Below are 16,806 nucleotides of genomic sequence, written 5' to 3' on the forward strand. Positions count from 1 at the left end.
GTCCCCATAGTTCAAAGATCAATAACAATTCAGAGACTTACACTAGCTTGATTTGTTGAGGAATTTTATATACATATACAAATTATCACACTTCCTTCCGTAAAATGTAAAAAATTCACATGCTCATTTTTTATTTAAAAATAACAAAATACAACATAACTTTGATTAAGTGAAAACACTAGCAATAATAAAATAAAATATCATTGTGCACACTCTGGCTGCTGGCTAGCTCTGTCCAGCCTCTTCCTTGATTGAAGACTAACTGAAGAATACTCAAATGATTCATATTTTTGTGTATTGTTCAGCCTTCTCTGGCAGTGTAGGAGTCATGATGGAGAATACATAGAGGCTTCTTGACTTCATATCTTCAATTATTGATTAGGTAACATAGTTCTAACTGTATATATTATTGTATATGAGTTAACGTGTGCTGTAGAGGTTCTATTGCATCTCAATATACACTTTTTAAATAAAAAAGCAGTATAACTTTGATTCTAAATGCTTTCATATTTTGAGGTAATTTTGTACATAAATGAAGTCACTATTTTTTTTTTTTTTTTTTTTTTTTTTTTTTTTTTTTTTATTTTTTATTCTTTTTTAATTAAAATTTCCACCTGCTCCCCGTTTCCCATTTCCCTCCCCTCCTCCCAAATATTGCCCCCTCCCCCCACTCCCCTCCCCCTATCCCCACTCCTCTTCTCCTCCCCCCACACCATTCCCCCTCCCTCTCGATACTGAAGAGCAGTCCAAATTCTCTGCCCTGCGGGAAGACGAAGGTCTTCTATCTACGTCCAGGAAGGTGAGCTTCTAAACAGGCTAAGCTCCCACAAAGCCAGTTCATGTATTAGGATTGAAACCTAGTGCCATTGTCCTTGGCTTCTCATCAGTCTTCGTTGACCGCCATGCTCAGAGAGTCCGGAATCAACCCATGCTTATTCAGTCCCAGACCAGCTGGCCTTGGTGGGCTCCTAATAAATCAGTTCCACTGTCACAGTGGGTGGGTGCATCCCTCGTGGTCCTGATTTTTTGCTCTTGTTCTCCCTCCTTCTGCTCCTCATTTGGACCTTAAGAGCTCAGACCGTTGCTCCAAATTGAGACTCTGTCTCTACCTTGATCCATCGCCAGATGAAGGTTCTAAGGTGATATGCAAGATATTCATCAATATAGGATAGGGTCATTTCAGGTTCCCTCTCCTTAGTTGCCCAAGGTACCAGCTGGGGACATATTCCTGGACACCTGCGAACCCCTCTAGAGTCAAGTCTCTTGCCAACCCTAAGATGGCTCCCTTAGATAGGATATATACTTAGCTGCTCCCGTATCCATCCTTCCTATATCCCAACCATCCCAATCCCCCGAGCTCCTCCCATCCTCCCCTTCTCATATTTCTCATCCCATTTCCCCTTTGCCCCATGCCACCTCACCCGCAAGTTCCCATTTTTTGCCCTGCAATCTTGTCTACTTCCCCCTCTCCATGCGGATGACTATATGATTTTCTTTGGGTTCACTTTCTTATTTAACTTCTATAGGATCGCACATTATATGCTTAATGTCTTTTACTTATGGCTAGAAACCGATTATGAGTGAGTACATCCCATGTTCCTCTTTTTGGGTCTGGGATACCTCACTCAGGATAGTGTTTTCTATTTCCATCCATTTGGAAATTGAAGTCACTATTTTTATTAAGTTTTTTATCATTGTGGTAAGAACCTAGAAAAGCAACTTCAAAGAAAGAAAGATCTATTTTGGCTCACTGATTCAATCTATAATCAACTTGTCTCATAGCTTGGGACCTTGGGTGAGGTAGGCAAGATGGTTGAGCAGAGCAAAGGGCGCCTCCTTTTTTCCTAGTCCTCAAAATAATGCTACCAGATAAGGAAAAATTTTACCTTCTGAGTCTCTTGTAGATACTTCATATTCAATCCATAACTACTATTTTTGTAGTATAAAATTATAGAAATGCTTCGAAGATTATAAAAATAGCATAAATTCCTCTTTTGATAAATAAACACTTGCTATTGTGAGTTAGACAGCTCTTCATCGTGACAGTTGTACTGGATCAGTAAAACACTTTAATAAAATGTGTTAGAATAATCAAGTGAGCATAGGCAAGTTTGTTTTGTATTTTGATTTGTTTGTGGAGTTCTTTCTGCTTAAAGTTTCACAGACTAAATGGTGAGGATCAAAGTAGAAATTCCTGGCTTTAAACAGTTGATAAACTTAGAAACACTGTCCATATGTCAAAATGCTTCTGGGCACCAGGGAAACAACCCACAAGGGCTTGTTTGACATGATCTGTTTGCACTTTATAGCTTTTAATCTCTGTCACTTCTGATTGGGGCTAAGACTTAGTAGCTGACTTGTAGCTCAGAGCCTCCACATGTTTTGTGAACCACTGGCCTTACCAGGTAGATTTAAGAACTGGGAAAAGAGGGAAGGCAGACTACACAGAGGCAGAGGAGGCAATGACTAAGGATAGGAAGATAGCGCAGGTCCTCAGGAGATTAGGAGTTGTCTGTAGGAAACAGAAATAGTGGAAGAGGACTGGGGAAAAGAGAAAATATAGGACTTGTAAAGGAGACGTGAGAGATGGGAGGGGAAAGGGGAAAGAAAGGGGGAACAGAAGAAGGAGGAAGGAGGGGAAAATCAAGCAGAAACAAGGAGCAAGGAAAAAACTGAAGATAGAACAATGATTAGGTGCCTATAATCAGAACTTCCTTTCATTTCAATACTAGGGATGTAACTAACCCCTTGAGTGACATTGAGACATATGCTAATTCTTCTGAAATTGTTTACCTATCTCCCGTATATCATCACACACCATTATAAGGAACCTTCTTACCCACAACAGAGACACAAACATCAGAGCCAGTACTAAGCACTGCTAACTGATGGGTATTATAATAAAAAATAAAAGCAATGAATCACAAAGCAGTGCTATTCATAATGTTGCAAATGCTTTTGCATGTCTGAAATCAGGCAAGTAGATGGTTTGTAAGTCTGAGTATGGGCTGAAATAGGAAGTATGATAAACATAAGGCCTTGGACTGGACTCTGACTGCATGCGGTGTTAAAGACTCTACTACAGAACTGAATTCCTAAACTTTCTGATGTTTTTCAAGAAAATATAGAAATCGCAATTGCATGTGAATTATAGGTTTTAAATAGAAGGGCAATTGATTAAAAATAATAAACAATATAAAATATGCTTAGACCCTATGATGTTATTTTACAGATAGATTCCTCAACACCAATATAAAAATGATTGATACTGTTCTGCACCTGTAATCCCAATGCTGGCAAGACCGAGACAGGCAGCTGCCTACAGCCTGCTTGGCTGGCCAGCTTAGGCAAATAAGGAAGGAGGTCTAGGTTGAGTGAGAGACCTTGTCCAAAAAACCAAACCAAACAAAAACCCTACAGTGGCACAGAATTGAAAAAGTCACCTGATATTAACATCTTGTGTCTACATCTATCACACATTCAAGAAAGTATCCCTGAACACAGATATGTGCACATACACAAACACATACACACATATGCACAAAAAGCAAACAGGAAAAGAGAAGTAAAGGCATTTCATTGAAATGCTAAGAAAAGATTCTGAAAATCAATGTTCAAAAAGTCACAAAATCTTAACATATGTTCTTAACATAAAATAGGATGGATGGATAGATAACAGAAGATTGATGGATGGATGGATGGATGGATGGATGGATGGATGGATGGATATATAGATATAGATAGATATAAATATAGATATATAGATGATAGATAGATGATAGATACACACACACACACACACACACACATATATATGGCAAAAAGAAAATTAGACATGAGTTATCCAGAAGAAAGCCTCATAATAAGTAGAATAAGTAGCTAGGGAAAAATATCTTGCAGTTAAACTTTACAGACAACAACAGTTGGGTCAGACCTTCTGTCAGAAAGAATCCTGAGCAAAGAAGAGAAAGGCAGTGTCACAGAATAGCCTGGGTAGCGTGGCTGATACTTCCAGAGCTGAAGCACACAGCCTTCTTCTCCTTACTGAGACCAGCACAAAACAAAATTACAAAGAAATCCGATTAAAGCCCTCTCTCCTCTCATTGTCTCTCTGATAACAACATGCTTTAGGTTTCAATAAGGTACCACAAGTAACAGACCTCTGTAGTTTCTAACTCTCCTACTTCACACTGTTATATTTGATTCTGATGCTGGGCTTGAACTTGATCAAATTCAAAGTAAAGAAAGGAGGAAAGCATACAACGTCCAAGTCACACTTAAGGAATTGATTTTGTCTCTATGATAACAACATGCTTTGGGTTCTTAATAAGTTAACTAATCCAGAGTTCTGTCTCAAAATGACTGCTGGCTGTTTTTTCTTTCACCAACAGACAGTTCAGAATTTTCCTTGAAGTTTCTTATACATGTGTATTAATTTATAGAAGAAAGGATGATGATTATAGCTCTCTCCCCCAATTAATTTTCCCATTCAGAGGCCTAATTACCAACTAATTGCTCTGATCTGACAGAGGCATGTGGGCAGTAAATCAGAAGGCAGACATTTTAACAAATTCAAATTAGCTGGGTGGCTTTCAGAAATCAGTGAAGCACAACGGCCTTCCACTCTATCAGGCTAACAGAACCACCCCAGCGATCTGAAAAAAAGAAAAATCGACTAGTCACAACTAGGTATTTCTGTGTTTAAACTTCTTGGTGTGAAGAGTAATAGGGTAAAAAGAAACAGAAAACCCATTAACAGCCCTGCACAGTGTGCGTTTACAGTGCAAAGGCAGTGAAAATGTGCATGGATTGAAGCTATCAAGTGTCTGGGGACAGCAGACTCGAGAGGTCATCCTGTATCAGTCAGAAAAGCAGACTGACATACTCAGAGAAACAGTCAGACATCTAAAAGCACAATTTGTTTCTTCTGAGGTTCGCATCCAGAAATTGGAACTGCTCACAGATATTATTCCATTCTTCATGGGATATAACTCTGTCAGAAAGTAGATCAGTAAATCTGCAGTTAACATATACGTATCCTAGGGTCAGAAGACAGTTCTGAGGGTAAAATGCTTGCTGTCAAGCCTGACAACCTGAATTCCATGCCTAAAACTCACATGGTGGAAGGAGAAAAATATTTTGCAGTTATTTTCTGACTTCTCCATGCATACTGTGGCACGTATGCCCTCTTCTGCTCCCACAAGTAAAGAACAAATGTGAAAAATGCAGTTTAATGAGTGCATTAAATAAAGCAAATGGTCAGAGTTCTAGTAGTCCATGGGAAGGGCACTGAAGCATGAGCAGTGTGTCATATATTCATTGTAATGCCACAATCACTGACGTGGATGACTCTAGAACTATGTGAGTTTCAGAGTGCCTTCATAGAGATGCTATGAAGTGAGTTCACTTCTTTGAGTGAATGGTCTTAGAAATTTAATATAGCACTCAGATATGATATATGATTATTGACTTCCCTAACTTCTGTGTTCATGAAACCCATCAAAGGACATTTGATCTGAAAAAATCCAGAAAAGAAGAAACTACTCCTCAAGACATACTCAGAGTACAGATCAAATCCTGGAAGCAAAAGTGAGTAAGAGCTTGTTTGGAAGACTGGACCAGAGGCAGTGACAAGAAGTTAAGATAAAATTGCAGACTGGTGGTAGCTATGCTGGTCAGTATCCCTCACTGACACCACCAGGGTGAGCTCTCAGCATTGCACCAGGTAGTTCATCCACTGCAGCAGGCAGCAAGGATCAGGGTCAGTTCTCCCGTTCTGGCTCCCTTGGGGCCAAATCACTTGTACTCCCATCAGTGGGGTCAGCTCTATTGTGTTGTCCAGATGAGGTACCATGCTGCTCTCCCAAGTGCTGCATCTGGTGAGGGGTGTGGTCAGCACTCCCTTTTTCCTGCTTTTGAGACCAGTTTTCTTACCTGTAGTAGGTGGAGAGGGACAAGGGGGCATCTCTCCCTTACCCATGCTTCTATGCGACAGACATGAGCTAGCTGTCCCACCTCCATGCCTTCAGGACTAGTTCAACGACACCGCCAACCATTAACAACAGGATCAGCTCTACTGTGCTGCCTGGATGAGGGCTGAGTATGCTTTCTGAGTTCTTTAGTTGGTGGGAGACATGGCCAGTTCTCCCTAGTGCTGCAGCCAGTGCGAGGTGGAGCCTGTCCTGTGGAGGCCAATCCTCACTGCTGTCAGTGGTAAGATGAGCCATGGACATCAATACATACTAACTCTGTGTCAAAGCCAAAGGACTCCATGACCCTGGTGGCAGTGGCACATCCCTCAGACACTAATATAGCCCCTAGGTGGCAGTCCAGAACCTTGCCGTTCATGTGGCCCTTGCTGGGAGCACAGGCCGTGGAGATCAACACAGACGCCAACTGCAATTGAACCACAGACCCAGACATAGCCCTTATCAGCAAATTTGGATTTTAAAAGCAGGACTTAACTCCTGGGAATCACTTGCTAGACATATGACTTTAAATTGAATGAATTCTTTAGATTCTAATGTGAGAGGACTCTAAGATAAGAAGGTAGAAGACGCTCCATAGTGTCTCATTTTGATAAGTTAATGTTAAAATACAGACAAAATGTCTGTGTCAGATCCCTGCCATTTCAGTGAATGTCAGTCCCTGGTGCTTCCCTGCATTGCCTACTGAAAACTGACTGCTAAGTAGTGACATATATACTTGTATATTCATGAAGTCTTTGAAGTTGTTCAGGCATAGTTCCTGATGCCCAGGATATGGCAGTAAAGGATCAATCTTGTCTTGAAATCTTGAGTGGGGAGGAGGTGTCTGAAATGTGTCTTTGGGAATTGGCAAACATAACTTCAACTAGAGCAAACAAGGATAAACTGAGATTGGGAGAACAGTGATATGTTATACATGATACCAGGACATAACACTGGACTGAAATGGCGACAAAAGGAGGAGAGGTAGAGAAGTTAAGGTAGGGGAGTCAGAAAATGCACAGGAGAGGGCTGTGGTGGTCGACCAACCACACTGGTCTCAGACAGAGAAGTTCCTGGGAAGTTCAAAGCACAGGATAGCATCCCTGCTCTGAAGGAACCTTTATGGGAAGGGTGTAGCACAATTAATAAAATCCCAGAGATAGTTATTGGTGTTCAACCTGAAGGTAAGAAAAACAAAACAGCCAGCCACTGCTTTTACCTCTACTTCAGTCTGAAATAAAGATTCTGCCTCCAGGAATCTCAGGATGAGACTGTGTATGACAGCTGTCTCCTCCCATCTCATATTTCCATCTAGGACTGGGATTAAAAGTGTGCACCACAACCACATGGTTTCTATGGCAAGCTAGTATGGCTACTGGGATTAAAGGAGTGTGTCGCCACTGCCTGGTCTGTAAGGCTGATCAATGGAACTGTTTTACTCTCTCATCTTCAGGCAAGCTTTATTTGTTAAATTACAAATGAAATATCACTACAAAAGGGGCAAACAGAGAGACCTCTACATGGTGCATTATTCCTCTCCTGGCTTCTTCCTTTACTCTAGGTCCTGAATATATATTCTGTGCTGTGAAGAACTACAGAAAGAACCCTTCATTGTCTAAAGGGAGGAAAACAAAAACAAACAAACAACAACAATCGAAGGGATGGTAGAGATGGGGGTTTAAGGTTTAGGAAGGTTTTGGCTTTAAAAAGAAAAGTAAATTTGCTGTGCTAGGCTCCTCTGATAGATACACAAGAAAAATGTGCTATGTAAATTCTATGATTTGGATCCAGCTGTGGCCATTGCAAGTCTGGGACTAAGACTTTGCTTTCCTGTTAAGCAGAAAAGCAATAAAGACTTTATGTTGTACATGGGTCACTGAATAATAACCACATTTTAAAGACAGTGCTATTTGTCTAAGCAATTCAGCTTAGACAAAATTCAGGAAATGGGGTTCTTTACAAGCAGCTGAAAAGAAATCATAATCTCGGCAATAATATTTCCAGCTGCTGAGGCACCATGAGCAATAGCCTGTAGGTAGAGGAAAGTAAGGGAGCAGGGAAAGCCTGTAACTGCACAGTTTACCCTGCCAGGAAACTGGGAAAGTGATTTAATTGGCCCTACCTGAGTGTCAAAGAACAAGTATGGCAACATCATTCCCCACCCATCCCAGATGTAGAAACAGATAAACAAAGAGACTCAATTGACTGCCCTATCACCCCTTAGGGAACAGGTGCCAGGATAAAAATTCAAAAACAGGTGCACTGGCTTCCAGAGGCTATGCCCTTGAGTTCTTACCATCACATACAACCAGGACACTTTACTTATGGAAATACTACTTTAAACTTTGCTAAAATAATTTTATGACAATGAGACACATCTGCTCCTGGAAGCACCAATCTCCTTCAAGAGGATGATAGGCATTGAAGAGGCTCCTTATGGAGTTCGCTAACCATTTGGGCAGGAAACTGCTCTTGCTTGAATTGCTTGATGTTATGCTGTATGAACTGGTCATGCCAGACCCACAAAGAAATGACTGCTGAACTTGTCTAAAGGTAAAACGATCCTTTGGGGTTCCTGTTTCATGAGTCTGCCAGACATTCTGCAGGACATAGAAGAAAGTGACTGACAAACTGCCAATATAGATAGAACTGTCTTTGAAATTCCTGCTTCATGGAAAAGTCCGCCAGACACTGTGAGCCTGTATGCTGAAAATTGGATGCCTCAATGGTACAGAAGAACTTTGAGTGACTATTCAATTAGTGAGAGGTCTCTGTCATTTCTAGAGTTTTGAAAGCTGCTTACAATGCACTTCCTGTTTACTTGGGTAATATTAAATCCTTCTGGGGTCTTTGATGGAGTTGAAGAATAGATAATTATAGTTTTCCTTAGTTATGATAAAAGATAAAGTAGATATAAATATTGTAGCTATAATTCTTGGTTAATAACTGTCTTGCTATATGTAATTTTGCTTTGTTAAAGTTCAAACCTTCCTTTTTATTTAAACAGAAAAGAGAAAATAGTGTGGGAGGTCCTTCTTTATATGTTTTGCTTTTATTGGTTAATGAATAAAAAAGCTATCTTGGCCTGTGATAGGGCAGAGTAGAGCTAGGTGGGAAAAACTAAACTGAATTCTGGGAGAAAGAAGGCAAAGTCAGGGAGATGCCATGTAGCCACTACTGGGAATAGACTCCGGAACCTTGCCAGTGCCAAAGCCAAGTAGCCATACACAAATTAATAGAAATGGGTTAAATTAAGATGTAAGACCTAGCCAGTAAGAAGCTAAAGCTAGTATGTCATGCAGTAATTTAATCAATACAGTTTTGTGTGTTTATTTTGAGTCTGGGTAGCTAGGAATGTACAAGCAGTCTTCCTACAACAATGTTTGTTATTGTAGCAAATCTATGTTCTGATTTCTAAATTAGAATGGAGCTTTGTTACTACTATATATACAACTAGCATATTTAGCTTTCTGAAGCTCAAGTTGCAGTCCCATCTATAGTCTTTTTACTTTCCAAAAATCTTTTAAATATCCTATGAAGAGAAAATGAGGTAATTAGGGGAGATACTTCATGTTTAAGTTACAAGGGACAAAGGGAGATGCTCAATTGATATGGTGTTTGATGTGAAAGTGTGAAAAAAATCAAAGTTTGGAGCCCACCAATCCAACAAAAATGTGACGTGGCAGTACACATACAAAATCCCAGAGCTAGGGGAACTCTAAGACATATGGATCCCATGAGCCTATTGGTCAGAGAGGGCAGCTGACCCAGTGAGGCCAAGGCTTAGGAACAGATTCTTATCTCAAAAAATAAAATGAAGAATGACTGAGGATAATACCTGATGTTATCATCTGGCCTTCACATATATGCAAATACATATGTGTACATACATTCATTATATCTATACAAAATATAGGAAGAGATAAGGGGCTTTAGGTCTTAATATGCTTTGAAGTTTACAGAGTTTTAAATCATCTACTTTGATGGTTTGACAGTGTCACTAGAAACAAGGTAGAGAATAGAGAATACTTGTTGAACATGTTTTATGAAAACAGAAATTCACAAAACTTTCTCAGATAGTCATGAACAGTAGAAGCTACTTTATTTCACAAATTAAAATTACCATCTGTCTGTAATACACACATAGTCACATTCATGCAAATGTACATTACTATATTCACAAATCTTGACAGAGTCCCTGAGACTATGGGTCTGATACAGCTAAGAATTTTTGATGGATAAAAAATTAATAGGACCTTTAGAAGGGTAAGCATTTCATAATAGAATAAAATGGGTGTTGCAGGCAGGATCGTAGGCAGGGGTAAAAGCAGCAACACAAGAGTCATTTATATTTGCTGGCACCTAGAAAGGTCACTGTGAAGGAAAGAGTCTACATGAGGGCTGAGACATGGCTCAGTAAGTAAGAATGCTTGCTGTGCCAGCAAGAAAACCTGATTCCAGGTATAAAGCAGATTGGACACACACACACACAAACACACTCAAAGGACAAGAGGTTTCATAAGAAGAGTATAGGAGAGTACAGATGAGGAGCTAAGGCAAACTTCTAGACTAGGACTAGGCTCACTCTATGAAATCTTCCTTACAGTAATGCCATCATGAAAGTGACACTGTGCTATCCCCATGGTAAGGAAGGTCTAAGCAAGAGAAAAACGCTTGGGTGATGATATGATTAGATAAGAAATGTAAAAGCAACATTTCAAAGGCAGGTTCTACAGAACTGAACTCTATCTGAGCACTGATACAGATAGGCTATTCCAATTATATTAAAAAAAACAAAAACATGAAAAATACCTCTCTGTAAATCATCTGGTAGCCTTGACTTTGCTTCATTTTTCATTTGCATCAAAACAAGAATCATCACTGCCTGATTTATCTCATACTCTCAACATTTAGCTCAAGGACATGCTTCCCTCCACATGTCTAATAAGAATTTCATGCATCAGACATTTGGAGATTTACCCTCTGGTGGCTTAAAAGACGTTTGAGGTCAGAAGAAAACAATTCTCTCTCTCTCTCTCTCTCTCTCTCTCTCTCTCTCTCTCTCTCTCTCTCTCTCTCTCCCCCCCCCAGCTTTCTCTCTCTTTCACATTGAGATTACACTAAAATTGTTTTAGATTCAAAACTTCCTCCTGCAAAAATAAGATAACAATGTAATTGGAAAAAGAGATTTGAGTCACCCAGATGTTTATGCATTGTGATTGAAAGGGCTTCCCTGGGGGAGCCACTCTCATTTGCAGTTAGAGACACAATGGAAAGGCAGTCTCAGAACCAACAAACAGTGTCACATGAATTCAGATGTCAACCCAGGCTTTTTGGTTACAGCCCTGGAGTGTAACATGGTTACACTATGTCTCACATCAATTTCTTAGTTTTGCTAATTATAATGTTACAAAGACTGTCTTACAAACGCTGGCATCTTAATGAATGGCAATCTTAATAACTTTCCCTCCCCTTTTCATTGGTGGCAGAACAAAACATTTTTATAACAAAAGAAATTTCCTTTACCTGCAGTATAGGGAAGGCTAGGTAGAAGAAGGTTGCAAAATATGGATACCTGCATTAGGAATTTAAAAGGTAGAGAAAGTGATGGAACAAACATTGAATATGTTGCTAGTGTCTCAACTCCTAACACCATCATGAGGAATGAAAACTTCCACAAATGAATTTTAGGAGAACAAAGACATTCAGACCACAGTATTTAATAAAATCTGGAAATGCACATTTCTTCTCCTTTAGAAATGTGTGTAATCAAAGGCTAAAAAAATAAGAAGAGTTGTTTATGCGGATGGGGTGGATAGGAAAGGGGAGGAGAAGAGGGAGGGGAAACATAAGGCATCAGGTTGAGAGGTGGTTGGCAGGGAAGAGTAATGAAAGAGATGATTTGATAGAGGGGCCATTTCAGAGTCAGGTAGAAAGCTGATACAAGGGAAACTCCCAGAAATCTACAAGGATGATGCGAGCTGAGACTCCTACCAGTCTCTGAGTGTCACGGTACAATAAATATACCACAACCAATCTTCAAAAATACTGGTAGAAGATTCATATATGATTCTGGAATGGAAAACTGATACCCAGCATGTCAGACATAAGAAGAAAGTGAGTCTCATTATTCCCTAGGGTTCCATTGAGATCACTCTTGTCTTAAGATCTAAGAAGTCTGTGATCATAATATTGCCCAACTTTCATCTCGCTGTTTCAGAAACAAGCACCTCTCTATAGACTCATTCTCAGTTTTAATATCCTTACATCCTGGCAGATTCACTAAAAATGTAGTTAGACAAATAAAATTTCACTTAGAAAGATAGAGAAAGAAACAGGAAATTTTAATTAAAAAAGAATAAAAAATAAATAAAAAGAAAAAAAATAAAATAAAAAAAAAAGAATGCTACCCTTGGATATTTGTGCATGTGATAAAGGTAGGGACAAAAAGGCCTAAAACACCTTTTCTAGGTCCCTTTGGGTAATTTCCATTAATAATAACAGTACCATTAAATGTGTCCTTTGAATTAGAAAATAGAATTCTAGAAGGTAGTCCCTGTAGATTCTGCTACATTTTGATTTTTATAAAGTTCTATAATGACTTCCTAAATGTTCATTCTTCTTGTAAAAACCAATGACACGAACCATATTTCATAGTTGCTATTAGACATATAGGGCTTCAGTCAGGTGGTGGTGGAGCATATCTTTGATCCAAGAACTCAGGAGGCAGGGATAGGTGGATCTCTGTGAGTTTGAGTTCAGTCTGGTCTACAGAGTGATTTCTAGGATAGCCAGAGCAACACAGAGAGAGTCCTGTCTTAGAAAGAAGAAAAGACTGGGGTGAGAAGGGTTTTTCAAAATGAGAAAATTTATAAGCATTATGTAGTTGTTTCCTTGACTATTCTAACTCACATAAATAATTGGTACTAATGAATATTTTGGAAGAGTAACATTGCATTTAACTCTTGGCCAAATAATTGGTACTATCAAAAGAAAGCACATTTGCATCAATGGAACCTCAGTGTTCTTGCTTTTGCAATTTCTTTTCACATTACCCATTGTCTTCTGGGTAAACCTTTGAGGCATAGTTGTGCCTTCCCAAGGAGCCCCATCTTTGACTAAGGCATTCACTCTTTGATCTGCCTTTGCACACAGAGACAGAGATATGACTCTGAAAGCATTTGTGTATACTTATACCTAAGATTCATTGCTTAAAAGCAAGAGAAAAAGTAAATGGCAACATACACATGTCCCAGAGTTTCTCCGCTCTTCTGGGAGTATGTTTTCACCTAATTTAGAATTTGATGTGAGTCCATTTATAAAAATAGTGGCTATTTAAATGGGAAGAGCTTTCATCTTGAAGCCAAATGTTTTTCTAAAAACATTCACTTTTTCTCCCAGCATAGAAAACAGATTCCAAATGAATTTAAAGTTCACAAAATCCCTAAAAGTTATATCTGAATTGTAGCAGTAAATTCACACAAGTGCCAAAATGAAAATAAGCAAATTAAGAACAGCCCTATGAATTCCCCCTACATCTATTTTTTACATGAATAAACTATACATGCAAACTTATGATATATTCATTGCTGTATCGGTTTTCTATAAAGAACTTTATAGAGTGATATTTGAGGAAGGCTGGATGTATAGACAATATAAACTGTTGATTAAATTACACTTTTCTGGTTGAAGACGTGAAAGGAGAAAAAAAATACCTCTTTGTAATCTGTTCTTTTTTAACTTAAAGTTTTATTGATACATAGTCTTAGTGAATTTTTACTATAACCATTTGTTCTTAAGTCAGCATATGCAGTAATGGGATTTATTATAGCTTTTCCATGTGTGGTTTTCATTAATCCTCATCTTCTAGTCTTCTCTCCATCTTCTTCCTTCCTTCACTTGCACCCTTTCCCCCATCTACTTTCATATCACATGTAGTTTATCACTGTCTTAAAACTTCTCAGTACTACCTTAAGAGCTCCTTTTCACCTCCCATGTTCCCCTTTCTTGTTTAAAACACCCCCTTTCCCATCTATCATTCAGAGTTATATACATACTACATTGTCCTTCTAGTACTTTCTGTAGGGGTGAATTTGTGGATAAACATTGTTTATATCTGGTTTTGTCAAAGAATATCTTGTTTTCTCCATCAATGGTTATTGAAAACTTTGTTGGGTACAGTGATGTCACCTTGCATCCGTGGTCTCTTAGTGTCTGCAGCATGGCTGTCTAGAACCTTTCTGACTTTCATGGTTTCCTTTGAGAAGTTGAGTATAATTCTGATAAGTTTTTTTTAACATATAATTCTTTATATGTTATTTGGCTTTTTTACTTTGTAGCTCTTAATAGTCGTTTATTAGTCTGTATGTTTTGTGTTTTGATTATTATATGGTGAGGGAACTTATTTTTTTGCTCCAGTCTGTTTGGTGTTCTGTAAGCATCTTGTAACTTCATAGGGATATCCTCCTTTATGCTGGGAAAGGTTTCTTCTATGATTTTGTTGAATATATTTTCTGTGCCTTTGAGATGGTGTTATTTTCCTTCTTCTAACACTATTTTTCTTAGCTTTGGTCTTTTCATGGTATCCCAGATTTCCTGAATTTCTTTGCATTAAGATTTGGCTTTGTGGGAGCCCAGGTAGTTTGTATGCTCACCTTAATAGACCTGGATAGAGGTGGGTGGTCCTTGGACCTTCCACAGGGCAGGGAAACCTGCTTGCTCTTTGGGCTGAGGAGGGAGGAAGACTTGATTGGGGGAGGGGGGGTATGGGAGGTGGTGGCGGGGAAGAGGCAGAAATCTTTAATAATTAAATTAATTAATTAATTAATAAAAAAATAAAAAATAAAAAAAGATTTTTTTTTGGATTTAACATTTTCTTTGAAGGATGAATCTATATTTCCTCTATGGTATCTTCAACACCTGAGATTCTTTCTTCCATCTCTTGTATTCTGAGCTTGCATCTGTAATTCCCATTCATTTATCCAGATTTTCCATTTCCAGAATTCCCTCAGCTTGTGTTTTCTTTATTGCCTCTATTTCAGTTTTCAAGTCTTGAACTGTTTAAACTGTTTACTTCACCTGTTTGTTTGTTTTCTTGGGTTTCTTTAATGGATTTATTGATTTCTTCCATTTTTTTTTTGTTTGTGTTTTCCTTCATTTCTTTAAGGGAATTTTTCATTTCCTCTTTAAAGGTCATCATCATCTTCATAACGTTACATTTAAAATCGTTTCTTCTGTTTCTTCTGTGTTAGGATGATGAAGTCTTCCTGTTGTATGATAACTTGTTTCTGATATTACCACATTGTTTTTTAGGTTGTTGAATAAATTCATGCATTGGCTCATACCCATCTCTTACTCCAACTGGTGCCGAAGGTGTCTTTGCCTCTTGGTCCAATCCATGTGTGTGTCTTTGGGAGCTGTTCTTGGTCTGCTCTGTACTGTAGCTGTCTTTGTCTCACCGAGCCCTGAGATTCCTCTTGGCCTGCTCTCTTGGTCCACTTTATTGGTCTGTTCTCTTGGACTGCTCTGTGCAGTCACAGCCTGTGCTTCAGAGTTCCTCTCTTGGTCCTCTCTGTAAGGTTGCAGCCTGTGTTTCAAGTTCTTCTGAGGTCAAGGGGTGATAGGAGGGTTTGGGGCCAGAGTGGGACTTGTAGCTTACAGGGTCCAATCTATGGAGTACAGTTCTCAGTTCTTACTTCCTCGTCTTACAGGCTTTTGCATACTCCTAATTTGAAAATAATGAAAAATAGAAATGGCAGTTGATAGTTTGAAAGATTCCCATGATCTTTATGTGATGGGATTGATGGCTTGAGGCTGGGGCCCATGTTTGGTACAGAAATAAAAGATATTACTTATGGCTGTATCAGAGCATGCTAGAAAATGATTGGTGACTGGTATGACAACATAGCTCAGGGCAAGAGGAAAAACATAACCTGACAGGAAGCAGGATTCATATGAGACCGATTTAGTAAAAATCAAATGTGATAATTGTTGAGACCATTCAATTTAATGAGAATAACTATACTTCAGGTTTACAACAGGTATTTAATAATGACCTGTGGAGTGGAGTAGTAGTTCAACTACTGTCTGTCTCTGAATTTTCACACACACGCACGCGTGCATACACACACACACATACACCATACATAATACACATACACAGATAGTCATGACTTTGAAGCTATACTTACACTATGCCCACCTGCATTTAACTGGAGGAAGAAAATAACAGTCCCTCTTTGGCCAATTGGTTTTGTTTTGCTATATTGTTTTAGTTTTTACTGTTGTTTTATTTTTTACCAATGTTATATAGTTACACAGAAGACCAGAATAGCATGAACTGTGCTTATATTTTCTTTTTCCTAAGATTATCTTTCTAGTAGTGTTTCAATGTATAAGCAGAAGCAGAGACAGGAAAGGGGACATTTATAGTGATACTTTCTTTACTTGAACAAAATGCCCCTAATAAAACTTGTTTTGATATTCTAAATTTGTGAGATTTTGCTGTTGGCTTATCGAACTTCATCTGAAAAAAATGTTTATTTTACACAACAGAATTAGAGGAATGCACTGGGAGAAACAATGCATGTGCAGAAAATGACACTGCTTTGAATTTCAGGCTTGTTACTTCACAATGTGTTACTTCATAATGCTGTATTACTGAATAAAATTTAATCTGGGTCTATTTCACTTAGCTTTCTCTTTCATAAGAACATGGCTTTGTAAGACATGTCAGTATTATTAGTTGAGTTTTGAGTTCTCCGAGTTTTTTTTTAAGTCCTCTTGCTAGTGAAAAACTGAAGTAATATACATTATAGTGCCTGGCAGTCTTTTCTAC

At 38.6% G+C, this 16,806-nt stretch overlaps 1 protein-coding gene across 9 annotated transcripts in view; it reads left to right on the top strand.

Annotated features, from left to right (window-relative positions):
• LOC130884855 (fibroblast growth factor 14) overlaps positions 1-16,806 on the top strand; it is a 989,760-nt gene that overhangs the window by 450,457 nt on the left and 522,497 nt on the right. The gene's annotated exons all lie outside the window — the stretch shown is intronic.

The sequence above is a fragment of the Chionomys nivalis genome, chromosome 12 (genome assembly GCF_950005125.1).
Source record: "Chionomys nivalis chromosome 12, mChiNiv1.1, whole genome shotgun sequence".
In the NCBI taxonomy this organism is placed as follows: Eukaryota; Metazoa; Chordata; class Mammalia; order Rodentia; family Cricetidae; genus Chionomys; species Chionomys nivalis.